Genomic DNA, 8,828 nt, shown 5'->3' on the forward strand with positions numbered 1-8,828 from the left:
TCGGGCGTGATCCTGGCGTTATGGGATCAAGCCCCACATCAGGCTCCTCCGCTATGAGCCTGCTTCTTCCTCTCCCACTCCCCCTGCCTGTGTTCCCTCTCTCGCTGGCTGTCTCTGTCTCTGTCGAATAAATAAATAAAATCTTAAAAAACAAAACAAAACAAAACAGTCCTAAAGGGAGAAGTAGCAATAAAATAATAGTAGGGGACTTTAAAACCCCACTTACATCAATGAATAGATTACCCAGGCAGAAAATCAGTACGGAAACATTGGCTTTAAATTATATGTTAGACCAGATGGACTTAACAGATGTATGCAGAACATTCCATCCAAAAGCAACAGACCACACACCCTTCTCAAGTGCACGTGGAACATACCCCAGGATATATAGGCCACAAAACAAGTGTTAACAAATTTAAGAAGATTGAAATCATATCAAGCATTTTTTCAGACCGCAATGGTATAAAACTAGAAATCAATTAGAAAAATTCTTTACTGGGAAAGCTGCAAATATGTGGAGAGTAAACAAAATGCTGTTGAACAACTATTGGGTCAGTGAAGAAATCAGAAGACTTTCTGATACAAATAAAAATGGAAATGCAACATACCAAAACATGGGATCCTGCAAAAGCAGTTCTAAGGGGGAAGTTCACAGTGATTAATGCCTCTCATGAAACAAAAATCTCAAATAGCAACCTAACTATAATTTACCTTAAAGAACTAGATAAAGAAGAACAAATGAAGCCCAAAGTGAGTAGAGGGAAAGAAATAACAAAGAGCCAAACAGAAATAAATGACATAGAGACTAAAAAGACAATAGAAATGACCAATGAAACCAATCACTGGTTCTTTGAAAAGATAAACAAAATTGATGACAAACCTTTAGGTAAACTCACCAAGAAAAAAAGAGAGGGATACCTGGGTGGCTCAGTCAGTTAAGCATCTGCCTTCAGCTCAGGTTATGATCCCAGGGTCCTTGGATTGAGTCCCACATCAGGCTCCTTGCTCAGCGGGAGCCTGCTTCTCCCTCTCCCACTCCTCCTGCTTGTGCGTACATGCTCTCTCTCTCTCTGACAAATAAATAAAATCTTAAAAAAAAAGAAGACTCAAATAAATAATATCAGAAATGAAGGAAACTTTACAGCTGACCAGAGAAATGCAATCGTAAGAGATTACTGTGAACAATTATACATTAACAAATTTGACAACCTAAAAGAAGTGGATAAATTCTGAGGAACATACAATCTTCCAGGACTAAATTGGATGAATGAATGAATCATGAAGAAATAGAAAACTTGAACAGACTGATTATTAGTAAGGAGACTGAATCGGTTATTTAAAAACTCTCTAAAAACAAAAGTCCAGGATTAAATGGCGTCACTAGCGAATTGTATGTAACATTCAAAGGAGAACTAATACCAATCTTTCTCAAATTCTTTAAAAAACAGAAGAAGAGAGAATACTTCCAAACTCATTTTATAAGGCCAGCATTACCCTGATACCAAAACCAGACAAGGATTCCATAAGAAAATTGCCAGATAGGCCAATGTCCCTGATATAGAAGCAGAAATACTCAACAAAATATTAGCAAACCAAATTCAGCAATACAATAAAAGAATCATATACCATGAACAAGTGGGATTTATCCCAAGGGTGAAAGGATGGCTCAACATTCACAAATCAATCAGCCTGATACACCACATTAACAAAATGAAGGATAAAAATTATGTAATCATCTCAATAGATGCAGAAAAAGCATTTGACAAAATTCAACATCCACTTATAATAAAAACTCTCAACAAAGTGTGTATAGAGGGAGCATACCTCAACATGTTAAAGGCCACATGTGACAAACACACAGCTAGCATACCTCATGGCAAAAAGCTGAAAACTTTTCCTCTAAGATCAAGAACGAGACAATATTATCTTTTATTCAAGATAATATTAAAAATCCCAGCTGGAGCAATTAGGCAAGAAAAAAAATAAGTAAAGATATCTAAGTTGGAAAGGAAGAAGTAAAACTGTCACTATTTGCTGATGGCATAATATTATTTATAAAAAAAACAAAAAACCCTAAAGATCCATCAAAAAACTGTTAGAACTAATAAATGAATTCAGTAAAGTTGAGGGGTTAAAAATCAATATGCAGAAATCTGTTGCATTTCTATACATTAATAACAAACTCTCGGAAAGAGAAATTAAGGGATGCCTGGGTGGCTCAGTTGGTTAAGTATCTGCCTTCAGCTCAGGTCGTGATCCCGGGGTCCTGGGATCTAGTCCTACGTCAGGCTCTTTGCTCAGCAGGGAGCCTGCTTCTCCCTCTACCTGCTGCTCCCCCTGCTGTGCTCTCTCTCTCTCTCTGACAAATAAATAAATAATTTGTTTTAAAAAGAGAAATTAAAAACCAATCCAACTTACAAATACATCAAAAAGAAAAAATGAGAATAAATTTAACCCAAAGAGGTGAAAGACCTGTATATTGAAAACTATGACATTGATGAAAGAAATTGAAGAAGACATAAAAATGGAAAGATAGCTCATGCTTATAGATTAGAAAAATTAATATTTTTAAATGTCCATACTACCCAAAGCAATCTACAGATTCAGTGCAATTTTTGTCAAAATTTCAATGGCATTTTTCACAGAAATACATAAGCAATTCTAAAATGTGTATAGAAACACAAAAGACCCCAAACAGCCAAGGACAGTCTTGAGAAAGAAAGACTTAGCTGGAGGCATCACACTCCCTGACTTCAAACTATGTGGCAAAGCTATAGTACTCAAAACAGTATGGTACTGACATAAACACAGGCACATAGATTAATGGAACAGAATAAAAGAGCCCAGAAATAGACTCATGAATATGTGGTCAATTAATTTAGGACAAAGGAGCCAAAAATATACAGCGTGGAAAGATAGTCTCTTCTATAAATGATGCTGGGAAAACTAGACAGCTACAAACAAAAGAATGAAACTGGACCACTACCTTACACCATACACAAAAATGAACTCAAGTAGATTAAAAACTTGAATGTAAGAACTGAAATCATAAAACTTCTAGAAGAAAACGTTAGTGGTAAGCTCCTTGACATCAGTCTTGGTAATGGTTTTTTTTGGATTTGACACCAAAAGCAAAGGCAACAAAAACAAAAATAGACAAAGCAGGACTATATCAAACTAAAAAGCTTCTGCAGGCAAAGGAAATCATCAACAAAATGAAAAGGCAACCTACTGAAAGAGAGAAAATATATGTAAATTATATATCTGATAAAGGTTTAATATTCAGAATATATAAAGAACTCAAATAACTTAATAGCAAAAACAAACCAAACGATCTAATTAAAAAATGGGCAAAGGAACTGAATAGACATTTTTTCCAAAGAAGACATACAGATGGCCAGGAGCTACCTAAAAAGATTTTCAATATCATTAATCGTCAGGGAAATGAAAATCCAAATCACAACATAATACCTCACATATGTTAAAATGGCTATTATCAAAAAGACAAGAAATGACAAGTGTTAGCGAGGATGTGGAGTAAAAGGAACCATTGTGCACTGTTGGCGGAAAGGTAAATTGGTGCAGCCACTATGGAAAACAGTATGGAGGTTCCTCAAAAAATTAAAAATAGGATACCCATATGATCCAGCAATCTCATATCTAGATATCTATCCGAAGAAAACGAAAACACTAACTTGAAAAAATATATGCATCCCCCATGTTCACTGCGGCAGTATTTGCAATAGCCAAGATAGGCAAGCCACCTAAGTGTCTATCAACAGGTGAATGGATAAAGGAGATGTGGTATAGATACACAGTGGAATATTATTCAGCCATAAAAAATGAAATCTTCTCATTTGTGACGACATGGATGGACCTTGAGGGCATTATGCTAAGTGAAATAAGACAGAGAAAGATAAATACTGTACAATCTCACTTATATGTAGAATCTGAAAAAATTAAAAATAAAAAAAACAGTGTCATAGCTATAGAGAATAGATTGGTGGTTGCCAGGGGTGAGTCAGGGTGGGGGGTGGGCAAAATGGTGAAGGGAGTAGAAAGGCACAAACTTTCAGTTCTAGAATAAATAAGGCATGAGGATATAATATACAGCATGGCAACTATAGTTAATAAATCTGTAGTGCATATTTGAAAATTGGTAAATGAGTAAATCTTTTGAAGTTCTCATCACAAGAAAAAATATTCTGTAACTACATACGGTGATGGATGGTCACTAGATTTGTTATGATGACAATTTCACAATACATATAAGTATTGAATTATTATGTTGTACAACTGAAACTAATATAATGTTATATGTCAATGATACATCATTAAAAAAAAAAGGGGACAAAGGGACAAAACCAGGAAGCTATTATAGGTCTGCTGAGCAGCTTGGTTACTTAAAACCAAAGGTCAAAAATAGTTGACTTTGTTTCTAATGCCAAGTTGCTGTGGGAGATTCTTCAGCAGAGTAAAGCCAGTATTGATGAGGTCAGAGTAGTATTTATCATTAGTAAAAGAGCTGATGATGATTACAGAAGGGAAGATCAGAAAGGCCATCATAACTTAGGAAAGGCCTGCATAGGTAGAAATAAACCAACCCTTTAAGTTTGCTTTCTGTTGGAATATCAGTAATGATTTTTAACCTCAAACGAAAGTTTGATATCACTGGTTTGATATTACTCATTTGATTTCTTGGGCCTGACCTAACCATAAACAGAGAAGACTTTGCCCTTGACCCCTGAGCCTTAATACAAATGTACCCAGACACTTTCTGTGCTTTCTTTGGCTGGTAACTATGTACATGTGACTGAGGATAGGAATATGACAAAGGAGATGCCTTCTACCAAGGTTGAAATGACATCAGTTCGTGGGGACTGACACCAAAGTGAGTGTGAGGTTTAAGAAGTTGAGACATTGATGAGAGAGCTGTTTTGAAGAGGTCCTTTTCTTTTCTGTGAGTATTCTTGCCCTGGATATCCTCCTTATCAATATGTTTCTCTATTAACTTGGAATTTCTACCAGAATCTCAGGGAGAGGATATTGTCAGCACTGATGAATATGAAGACAATATAAATTTTTATCCATTTCTTCCTCAAAAGATAAATTTCTGGTATCCATTCTCCCACTTATTTATTCAGTGTTTATTAAGCACCCGTTATAAGCTAGGCAAGACAAGACAAGGGCCTTCCAGGAGCTTCCACTGTAGTTGGGGTGGGGAGAGGGGGGAAGTCTAGAGGTAATCACAGTACAAGGCAAAAGTACAATGTTGCTGTAAGTGCGGGATGGAATGGAAGCCACAAAGGCTGCTAAATGCTTGGGGAAGGCTTCCAAGATAAGGCGATATATGCTCCCACTGATTCCTGAATGAGACATCCAAGCAAAGATAGAGAAGAAAGATGTTTATAGGAGAAAAATCTCATGTGCCGTAGCCTAGCAGCGTGAGAAAGCATGATCTGTTCTTGGCGTTCTTGGAGCAGCAAATTAAGGAGAAACCGTGTTTTCTCTATGGAAGCCGAAGCCTGGATAGTTCAGTGAGACTCTCTAATGACCGTGCATATATAATTCCCAATCCCTGGAGCCCTTCTCTAAATCAGTCTGACTGCAAAAGTGTGCTTATGAGTATTAGGTACCTGCAGAGAAAAACTATACATAAAATTGGATTGAAAATCTTTCATTGAAAACTGCAAGAATGAGTCTCAGAAATATTCTGTATTTTGCATTTAGAAACAGCTTGAAATGTTTTATCATCCTTTTCTGTTCCTTCCAGCTATAGGCTCTAAACAGTGCATACTAAAAAGGCTGTCCTTTACTACTTTCTCCCTGCTTATTTTTTTTTTTTCCTTTCCTGATCTCTAGAATGGAAGGTTGCATGGTCTCTTTTGGTAATGTGTTCCTGTACTGTTGGGCTTCACAATCATTAAAGTAAGTTTAATTGAAATCCAGTTGAAACTCTTGAAGCCCTCTTTGATGTTTGCTCCATTGAAAACACAGAACTGCTCTCTGGCCCATCTCTTTTTCAGGAAGACGGTTATGAAAGGGTTTACTCCAGTGACATAATATGGATAGGCTATTGCTTGCTTTAACTATGCCAGATAAAGGATAAAGCCACTTCTGCTTGGGGACCAGAACCCTTGATGCTGGAGCCAGAGGAAGACACTATGAGTACATTTTATAGCTGGAAGGAGATTTGCAGACGAGGGGCTATTACTCACCAGCTTAACCCAAGAAGCTGATAAAGGGGAACTGTCCATTTCAAGTGAATCAGAGCCTTATCACATGCATATAAAACAAAATGACTAAATGGAGCAGCTGGAATATTATAGGGAGTTTTAATTATCTTTTAATAGCCAAAAGGCTCCTGCCAACACATGCTGATAATCTGTCAGCTGTTATGTGCCCATACAATCTCCATTTACGAGTCTCAGCTGTTACAAATTGGAAAATATATTTACAGTGATGATCTTTTCTTGTTAAATGCAAATTCTCCGAGATGTTCAAACTGAAATTTGGCCTCACGGCTTTGTTTCTGTTGCCCTCCTGTGTGGAACTGAAAGGGCTGGCAAAAATGAATAACAATAACCCGACCCCCTTCTTGTTAATAAGTTATGACTCTCATTATGATATAATAATCCCAATCCACAAAAAAAGTCACGGTCAAATCATTTCTGGGGCTCATAGATTGTATTTCTGTAAATTACCAAAAATTATTTTTTAATGCTAGTCCCAATTTTTTTTAAATCAGCCTGTCCCCTTCTCCTCCTGTCCTTGGGTTTATCCTTCTCCAGTGTTCTTCGAGCTCCAAGGCTCCCGCCGTGGTGTCAGTCACATTTGCTATCTACCCTCCTCTATCCTCAGTGCTTAGCATGGCCCTTGGCATTCAGCCCATGGTAGAGCGAGTGTGAAAAAAGCTTCTGAATTTTCTGACCTCTGCCTACTTCCTGCCTTGACTTCATTTGTACTTTATTTTTCCCCACTTCTCTTGACTTTTTACTGATGTCTTTGCTAGCAACTCTTATGCCACCCCCCCCCCCCAGCGCTACGTTCTTCAAGATTTAGTTTCCATTCATGGCTTTTATTACCAATTTCAAATTTGTATCTGTTGGTCAACCTTGTACCTTTCCGCCAGCTTTGGGTGTCACATTGCCTTTATGAACATCTCTAATTGTGTGACCGTTGTCCGTTCTGATCAACAAGCTTAACAACTGAATATGTTAATTTTCCACCTGGAACCTTGTCCTATTTTGGCTAAAGCTTTATCTTTCTCTCCCATCTTCTTGATAAGTTAGAGTCCCTGTTCACATTCCTCTCACTCTCAGCTCTGTAGTCAGTCACTAAGCACTACCATTTTTTCTTCAAAACGTCTTTGGGATCAGCATAAGGATCAAATTATTCTTTATTTGCACTGCAAACATTGTGGTCCAAGTACAGAAACTTCTCTATTTACTTTCAACTTAAAAATCTTAATATATAAACAAATTATGCTTTATTGAAATATTCATCAGTCCTACTTCCCCCATAGCTGGGGTTAGCAGCTATAGGCCTCATTTTTACCTCTGCCAACATGTTTGTGAATGAGCTTGTCACATTTAAGCTTGATTAAGAAGGGCTTCTGCAGTAATTTTGAAGTGTTTCTGGTTGGATAAATGCAAAAATAGTAAGAGCTTAAAGTTCAAAGGCAACTGTAAAGTACTATTAAGAGAAGACCTGCAATTACCATGGAAACAAAAAAGTAGTTTCCTTAAAAAAATATTGAAAGGGGAGGAAATGTGCTGCACGTGGACTTGGAACTGCACGTGGACTTGGAAAGGATAGTTTGATCATTTCTAAACTTTGTAAGTGCCAATGGGCTCAGAAGGAATGTGAGTGAAGCATGTAACAGGTGAAGCGTGCAGAGCCCATGTGACTGGCGATAACCTCCCAGTGGAAGGAAGCCCATGGACAAAATGGAAACACTGTTGAATGGATGGCTGGAGGAGCCTCTGAGCCCCCAGGCCAGCCCGAGCCTTCTCAAGGAGGCGGAGCAAGCAGATGCAGTTGATGAGATGCACGTTATCCACCCGGTATCGTTCCTTAGGTCCTGCACCCATTCACGTCTGCACATCAGAGTGGGTTCGTGCAGCTCAGGGCGGAGGCACACGTAGAACTTGGCACTCCACGAAACCAAGGTTTAAAAATTAGTGTTGAAAATTAATCCTTTTTTTGTTGTCAAGTATATGCTCAGCTCTGTTAGTATTTCAGTGGGCCTAGCTGGAAAGTGATCAGATGAAGTTAATCAAACATATTTCTACATTTCCATTTTTCTTTATATTTAATATAAAAACTGATCTCATTCTTAGGCTCTTTTGTACTCTTCCTTTGGTGATTATCAAGAGTCTTATATTACCTATAAACCATCATTATGAATTTCAGTTTGGGGAATGTAAGCAGAAGGACTTCTAATGAGTGCTTTCTCCTACAACTCAGGATGGATAAAACCAAGAACCTGGTCTCTTCCTCCATAGTTATAAGCGAGCGTTTGTTATATACTATTAACCAGCCCCTGCTTGCCCTGGAAGGAGTGAGGCTGAGAAGAAAGATAAGGATAAAGACCTTTGGTATATAATTTTTGCTTGTTGGTGACAAAGAGACATCTTTGGGCTCACTCTGACTCAGTGTGATTTTTTGTTTCTAGCAGCCTCTGAAGGCTTTGCCTTTATGACAAGAAAAAAGTAGTATTTGGTGAAATAAATTGCCAGCAAGACTCACTATACCATGAATGCCTTACCTTCCATTTACCTCTGACCTTTATGACAAGAAAAAAGTAGTATTTGGTGAAATAAATT

The 8,828-nt window shown here is 37.7% G+C and overlaps 1 protein-coding gene across 13 annotated transcripts in view; it reads left to right on the forward strand.

The window, feature by feature from the left end:
• STARD13 (StAR related lipid transfer domain containing 13) overlaps positions 1 to 8,828 on the forward strand; it is a 513,739-nt gene that overhangs the window by 364,760 nt on the left and 140,151 nt on the right. The gene's annotated exons all lie outside the window — the stretch shown is intronic.

This window comes from Ursus arctos, unplaced genomic scaffold (assembly GCF_023065955.2).
Source record: "Ursus arctos isolate Adak ecotype North America unplaced genomic scaffold, UrsArc2.0 scaffold_10, whole genome shotgun sequence".
NCBI lineage: Eukaryota > Metazoa > Chordata > Mammalia > Carnivora > Ursidae > Ursus > Ursus arctos.